This window comes from Terrapene carolina, unplaced genomic scaffold (genome assembly GCF_002925995.2).
Source record: "Terrapene carolina triunguis isolate 2854851 unplaced genomic scaffold, T_m_triunguis-2.0 Scaffold192, whole genome shotgun sequence".
Classification (NCBI taxonomy): Eukaryota; Metazoa; Chordata; order Testudines; family Emydidae; genus Terrapene; species Terrapene triunguis.
Window position 1 is genome coordinate 27,593,068 of NW_020664543.1, and position 8,162 is coordinate 27,601,229.

Here is an 8,162-nt window from a genome sequence, read left to right on the forward strand (position 1 = left end):
ACTCCTTCTCTGTGATCCACTGACTCACAGAGGCTGCTTTGCTAACAGGAGCTTTGCTGCAAAAGCCTGTTTCACATTGTGCTTACTAAAAAATAACCCCTGTTAGTCTAAAACCTAGGGGACAACTTTTAAAATTTGCTTGTTACTAAAAGCTTATGGTTTTAAATTTTATAAAAAACCCTCTGTAAAAGGGCTACATGGCAAAAAAAAAAAGCTAAAGGTCTGCTTCTTTAGATAAGAATAAAACAGTTAAAAGGGAGGGGGAGAGAGGAGGGAGTTGGCTCTTCTTTAAAATCTTGGGACTCTAGAATTGGTTCAAAAAATGAATTCTATGACGCTGTTGTAAAACAAACTCTAATTGGTCCGATTCACAGGCGGTGATAACAAGTCTGAGAAGGTCTGAACCAGGGACAGAAAGACTTAAAAGGTGAGAATTCTCTCTCTCTCATATTTTCTCTCTCTCTGACTCAACCATGTGCTGTCTATCTTTGCCCTTTGCAAAGGGGGCTCTCTTTTCCCTTTTCTTGCCCTGTTCTTTCTTTTAACCTCTTTTTTTCTTAACCTACCCTGATACTGAATGCTTTTTTATTCACTTTTTTACCCTGTGCTTACTAAACAGACTCTGCCTGCTTCTCTCTCATTCTGATTCCACCATGTGCTGTCTATCTTTTTTTTTTTTTTTTCTTTTTCTTTCTTTTAACCTCTCTTTTTTCTTAACCTACACTGGTATTGAATAGTTTAAATGCTTTTTTATTCACTTTTTTACCCTGTGCTTACCAAACAGGCTTTGCCTTAGTAAATGCCATTTTTAAACCTAGTTTTCAATATTATTTTACTCTTTTTCTTAAACTAACCCTTTAAAATCAAATATTTCCTTTTTTCTTTAAGTTCTATCTTTCTAGTCTTGAATAACCTGTCTTTACCAACCTCTCTCCTAACTCAACCACCCCAAAGAACCTTTCTTTCCTTTTTTTCTCTAAATCGTACTCAAACTTTCTTTTTTCATCTTTACACTCTCTCACTCTCTTCTTTGAACCTTTTCCTCTCCATGTACCCAAGCACAAACACACACAACACTACCCCTACTCAAACACACACACACAATTTTTCAAAATGGCCAACGGCGCCAAACTTTGGCGCCACCGGAAATGGGGTGAGAAGGCGGGACATAAGCCCTAAATGGGCCCTAATTGGGCATACAGACCTGTGAAAATTGCATGGTGATGAATACTATTGAGCGGTATACTACTTGTGTTATCTTATGCCAAGATCACTCGATAGTCCTCGGAATTCAGGAATTCCTGATGCTATTTTATAATTTCTCCCTTCAGACTGACTCCTGTCTCAGAATAGATACAAGCTGGGCTTTGACCTTTAGACCTCCCAGTAACAAAAGTATGAGCTTCACCATAAACACCAGATGAGCAACAAGATTATCTTTTATGGGTTTGCTACAGGATGTTTCATTCTGGGAGTGAGGTGAAAAAATAGTTTAAAATCAAAAATGTCAGTGAGGTTTTGAAGAACAGAAAAAGGAGGCTCCTCAAACCTGTTACCTTCGTCCAAAGAGGGATACCTGGAAAAGAGCCTGGTGGATAATCAGCTGAACACGAGGTCCCTGGAAAATAGCCTGCTGCCGCCATGGAAACTTACATTTCAGTAGGAGTGCGCGTGCTTCTTTAATGGCTGAATGACTATACTGTTTCTGAGGGTCCTGTGGCACCTTTAAGACAAACAGAAGTATTGGAGCATAAGCTTTCATGGGTGAATGCCCACTTCATCAGACGCAAGTAATGGAAATTTCCAGAGGCAGGTATAAATCAGTATGGAGATAACGAGGTTAGTTCAATCAGGAAGGGTGAGGTGCTCTGCTAGCAGTTGAGGTGTGAACACCAAGGGAGGAGAAACTGCTTCTGTAGTTGGCTAGCCATTCACAGTCTTTGTTTAATCCTGATCTGATGGTGTCAAATTTGCAAATGAACTGGAGCTCAGCAGTTTCTCTTTGGAGTCTGGTCCTGAAGTTTTTTTGCTGTAAGATGGCTACCTTTACATCTGCTATTGTGTGGCCAGGGAGGTTGAAGTGTCATTAACGTTGTTTCGATGTTACATCCCTGCTCCATTACAGAACATACTCTTTTTAAAGTTGTGCAATGCTCCCCATAACGTCGTTTGGCTGCCTGCTTTGTCTACAGCTGGCAGCCCCCCTATATCCCCCCCCCAGCGCCTCCCCCCTGCCGGCGGGCCCTGCGGATCAGTGCCTTCCCCCTGCTCCCCCCACCTCCTGCCCGCGACAATCAGCTGGCTTGCAACATTCAGGAGGCTGGGGGGAGGAGCGAGGACGCGACGTGCAGTCTCCCCCTCCCTCCCCTGCCTCCTGCCCACAGCAATCAGATGGTTTGCTGCCAGCCTGTTTAATACCTGTATTAAATTACCTGTTTAAAATGTGTATATAATGCCTTTTGTCTGGAAAAATAAAATTTCCCTGGAACCTACCCCCCCCCCCACATTTACATTAATTCTTATGGGGAAATTGGATTAGTTTAACATCGTTTTGCTTAAAGTCACATTTTTCAGGAACATAACTACAACGTTAAGTGAGGAGTTACTGTATTATTTATTTGTATTGTAGTAGCATCTGAGAACAGAAGCGCCGGAACAGGGGGGCCAAGGGGCCATGGCACTCCCAGTTTTTGAAAGTGGATGGACGGGCCCCACCCCCGGTCCCTCCCCTTTCCCCTGAGGCCCTGCCCTCAAGCCAGGATGGAAGGTGGAACCTGGCCCGAGTAAGAGTGGCCCGGGGAGCCTGGGCCACTGTGGGGAGCCACAAACACTCCACCTGTCAGGGTGGGGGGGCCTGAGAGCAGCCTCCGGCCAGTGTCCCTGCTCATGGGCTCTGTGCCCAGGGCAGGTGCAGGGTCCGTGGATCCCCACAGCTCCCCAGGCCGCTCTTACCCAGGCAGGGTTCAGGCTTCCAGCCTGGCAGGGCCTCAGGGGGAAGAGGAGGGGCAGAGGCCAGGGGCAGGGGGGAGGGCTTTGTGGCCCCACCATTTTTAGGAAGAATCTGTTGCCCCTGCCTGGGAACCCCAGTCATTGGTCAGCATTCCATCATGGTAGGTGCTGTACAAACACTGAACAAACAGATTGCTTATTCTTTGGGGTTCTGAGCCCCTGTTCTCTCTCTGGAGTGTCTGGACCCTGATTGTCACAATACCATCCTTTTTTCTCTCTTTTTAATCCTTCCCTTTTCTCCCCCCCCCTCAAAAAAAATTTTAAAAACCACAAGTCAGTAGTAGTTTGCCCTTGAACAGATGTTTACGCAGAGTTCAAGTTCTCAGGAGAATAAGCAAAGGTATGCATTTATGTATTGTTATATTATTGTAGATTAAGGTTTTTTGGGAGCTGAGATATGGAAATTTCAGTTCTAGGACAGGCTTGGATTTTTTTTCTGGTTGGATTGTATTGGTTATTGTCTGCATAGCGTTGGGATAGCTATTTTAAAAATATATTTTATATCTTGACATTGAAATACAAATAAATTTAAATATATCCCATGGATTGTCACTAATAAATGTCTCTTGCTGTGAATGCAAATCAGTTCAAAATGTACATTCAGAGTACACCTCTACCTCAATATAACGTGACCCGATATAACATGAATTCTGATATAACGCGGTAAAGCAGTGCTCCGGGGGGGCGGGTCTGCGCACTCCGGTGGATCAAAGCAAGTTCGATATAACGCGGTTTCACCTATAACACGGTAAGATTTTTTGGCTCTCGAGGACAGCGTTATATCGAGGTAGAGGTGTACATCTACACTGAAAAAAATGACACTGAGTCTGTGGGGCTAAAAGTAGCAGTGTGGGCATTCCTGCTTGGACTGGACCCCAAGCTCTGAAACCCAGTGTGGGGGAGGGTCCAAGACCCTGGACACCAACCTGAGTGGGAAAATCCACACTGCTATTTTTAGCCCCGTAGCACAAGCCTCAAAACCCGAGTCAGTTGGCCCGGGCTCTGAGACTCTCTGCCTCTTTACACTACTGGAAAAAATCACTGCAGCTATTGTTAGAGGGCTTTCCCTTCACCTCCTCCCCTAGTTCTTGTCACGCAGACAGAAAGCAGAAGTCCAAAGTGCAGGCAACAAGATGTTTATTGGGATTAGTTTCTATAACTCTGACACTACAAAGCCTTGTTTTCCAGTGTCCCGCTTCCCAGCTCTGACGCCACAGAACCTTGCCCTGTGTCTCTGCTCCTCCCCCCTCCCCATTCCCCTTCCCCACCTCCTCCTCCTTAGCAGGCCCAAATATACCTGAAGTGCACGCCCCTAGTCACACCCCTTACAACTTATGGTCATGTTCCGTTTTGGCGGGTCATGAATTTATGGTCTTCACCCCACCTCTTTTGTATCCCATGGGAGGGGTGAGGAGTGGGGGTGTGCTACGGTCAGAGACAGGCATTTCTTTGGCCTTTTAGTGTGTTATACCTTTTCCCCCAATCCACTCTTGCCCCTCCCGACTGATTGCTTGGCCTTGCGTTGAGAGAACAGCCAGGCAGCCTTCCAATGTATGCTCATATATAAAAATTTTATTAAGATGATGTTTTAAAAAAGTGAACAGTACAGAGTTTAAGCATAGAAGTTTCTGGTTATCAGGGAATAACGTACAGATTATCAGGGGGTGTGAAGTTCGGTTTAAGATCGGCTGGCGTAAGGAATACATAATCTGCAATATCCCTGATTGGAGGTAAATGATTAATGAGTCAAAGTACAGACATTGCGATATGAGGGTATGTTGTTCATATAATGGCTATGTCAGGTGTGGAGTATAATGAGTGGATACGATGATGAGGATGGATTGACCCTCATTTGGTGAGATTTAACGTTCAGTGAGTTTATGGTTCCAGTTCATATGGTCCAATGGAAAAAGTCTCTCGGTCCCTTTCTTGTAGTCGATGCACAATGTTGCTCCGCCTCCACTCCCACCATACCCTTTAACACTTTAGTTCCATCTCTTATCTTTTCTCATTGTACTAAAAACCCCATCTGGTTGCAGGAAATGCAACACACAGCTATTATGCAGATAATGGGGGGGGGAACCACTTTTTGCCACTTTGTAACTTTTCCAAAGTTGAGGAAGTTTTGAAAATGTAGTGTGTAAAATACACAAATGACAGAAAAACCTAGATATAATTCATTCTGTGTCATTCAGGGGCAAACAAGGGAAATGGGGGGAAAAGGGAGAAATTCTGAAATCTCAAATTTTTAGAAATGGTTTGCTTTTTTAAACCAAAACAAATGAAAACATTAATTCAAAATGAATCTCAAATTTTAACCTAATTTAATATTGACATTCCCTGTTGGAAAAGCTGAAAATAAATGGAAAATTACATTTTCCCATGAAAATTTTCATTTTTGAAAAAAAAAAAAATAAGTGGCAAAAAATTTGTATTTGAAACATGTCAACCAGCTTTATTCATCCTAGGCCTGGAACCATAAAGGGACTTATGCATTGTGACGCTGAGCACTGTAATGCCTCACTTTTTGGTGTCAAGAAAATATGGGAAAAATGTGTTCCACAAATCCTGAGTTAGGTGAGTAGGTTCCCTATAGAATGAATAGGGAGACATAGATGCCCAAGAATGTGATCCGCAAAAGCCAGCATGATAGGTAGAAAGCTGACTGAGAGAGCCAATGGGAGATGCCAAAAAAGGGCTGCACTAAGCCCTACACCTCTCATGGAGGTAGGTACCTAACTCAGGCACCTCCCTGCAGCCCAATCTCTGCTTGAAATCCACAATTGGGAACTCCTCTTCTGCCTCCCTCAGTTCTTGTGAAGAATTGTTAGGCGCCTGCCTCATTCCACACCACATGGACAGAGGAGGAGTCCATCTTCTAACTTTTAGCCCAGTGGTTAGAGCACTCACCTGGGCTGATGTGGGGCACCCTCAACCTCAAACTATGGGGTACGCCCTCCTGGGGGCACAGAATTTATTATGGGGGGGGGGACTGAGAAGCTTTAGAGGAAAAAAACTTATTGCACACATTTTACCCACAGCAATGAATAATTAGTAAAGCTTACTCCTGAGGAATTCTGTGCCAAAAAATTAAAAATTCTGCACACAATATTTTAAAATTTAAAATATGCCAGCAAGTTAAAGAAGTTAAAGAAGTATGGGCTGGATGAATGGGCTCAACGGGTAGTGATCAATGGCTCTATGTCTAGTTGGCAGTCAGTATCAAGTGGAGTGCCCCAAGGGTTGGTCCTGGGGCCAGTTTTGTTCAATATCTTCATTAATGATCTGGAGGATGGCGTGGATTGCATCCTCAGGGCATGTACAGAATGAGGGCAACCTAACCCTCACGTCACAGCAAGGATCTTTCTAGCACCTCAAAATAAAGTATAAATGACGGTCAATGATATCACCACTCGGCTGTTCTCCTCCCCCATCCTAATACCTGGAAGATCATTTGGAAGACAAAGACTTTGAACTGGGGAGATTGGTCCCAGACTGAGAAGGGAATTCAGCCTGTGTATTGGGAATTGTAAACTGCCTGAAACATCCAGTGGGGTGAGAGAAGCTGTTTGTTTCAAATATTGCTTAGTCTATTAAAGTTAGAATTTAGACTGTGATTCTATTTTTATTTTTTATGTAACCAACTTTGATGTCTGTGCCTAACACTTATAATCACTTAAAATCTATCTTTCTGTAGTTAGAAACTTATTTTGATGTCTAATTTGTCTAAAGTGCTTGGGGATTCTGCTCAGATTACAAAGGCTGGTGGATGTCCAACTTCCTTTGATGAAGTGGCAAACTAATAAACGAGCTTGCACTGTTCAAGAGAAGGTCTTGAGCAGTCTGAGATGGTATATCACTGGGATGCAAGGTTGGGGGCTGGGGAAATTGGCTGAGGTTTCCCTGTGTATAGTTCATGAGTGGCTTAAAAAGCATTCATGCAACTCAACTGGGTGTGTGCCACCACATGTTGATGGGTGAGTGATCACAACACTTGGAGGGATTTGCTGCTTATCACTAGCATAGAATTGTGAAGGACAGCCCAGGCTGAAGAATTTAAGGGGACTCAGCAGTCCCACAATCTAGGGGTATGTCACAGCCCCCCCACTCAGGATGCCAGTATATAAAATTGTGTGTTAGCTCTGTGTGCAATGATACTTGGGAAAGAATTTGGTGTTGTTATTCTGGACACACAAAATTGCAATGCTTGTCATAGAAGACTATGGTACACTGATTGGAAAGTTCCTTGTGTATTCTCTCTGGTAAGAGAAAATGTGGTTTTGTTGAGGAGAATTAGATGCTATGATCTATGTTCACACAGCCATCCCTAGAGGGCAGAGAAAATGATATTTTACTCACCATGTTCAGATTGGATGAGTCATCTAGGCCATTAACTTCTGGACAAATATAATGGCTAAATCTTCAGTTTTCCACCCATCATGTGACTTAATAATATATACTTCTGCTAGAAAGAATTACCTCCTCCTCTCCCCCCATGGCTGGCTATTAGCGTAGAGCTAGGCAGCCTTTGAGCAGACCCACTGGATTGGGCCCTGCACAAAAGATAGATGCTTTGAGGTTTTTAAGGCACGGCTTGACAAAGCCTTGGCTGGGATGATTTAGTTGGTGTTGGTCCTGCTTTGAGCAGGTGGTTGGACTAGATGACCTCCTGAGGTCTCTTCCAACCCTGATATTCTATGATTTTATGCTTGCCCGCCAATCTTCCCCTGGTTTGTGGATCGCACTGGGACTTGGGCACCTGGATACCTGTCTCCTACCTAGGGTGAGGCAACAGTGAGTGCATCCAAAGGCAGAAACCTGGAGCTTAGGCACCTAAGTACCTTTGTGGATATGGCCCATTGTCCCCGGAGAGGTGAAAAAACATTGGAGGGGAGTCTTTGTGGTTAAAAATGGGAATTATTTTCCAGGACACATTTTGAACGTGTTATTCTTTTTTGTTTCATTTGAAATTTTTATGGCATTTGCCAGGTTTTTCAATGGAACAACTCAAGCATTTTTTTTAATAATCCGAACATTTTTATTTTATTTTATTTTATTTTATTTTTGGATTTTCCAATCTTTTTCTCCTACTCTACACCCTCTCCTTTTTTTTTCTTTAAGAAAGGATGGAGGGAAACCAACAAAATCACACC

At 43.5% G+C, this 8,162-nt stretch overlaps 1 long non-coding RNA gene across 1 annotated transcript in view; it reads left to right on the top strand.

Moving 5' to 3' along the window:
• The window catches only part of LOC115271251, an 11,865-nt gene extending 10,141 nt beyond the window's left edge, over positions 1-1,724 (top strand). Inside the window, exons 2-3 of the long non-coding RNA XR_003899858.1 lie at positions 375-427; positions 1,332-1,724. This is a non-coding gene — a long non-coding RNA (uncharacterized LOC115271251). The remainder of the gene's footprint in view (positions 1-374; positions 428-1,331) is intronic.
• Positions 1,725-8,162: the final 6,438 nt, after the last annotated feature.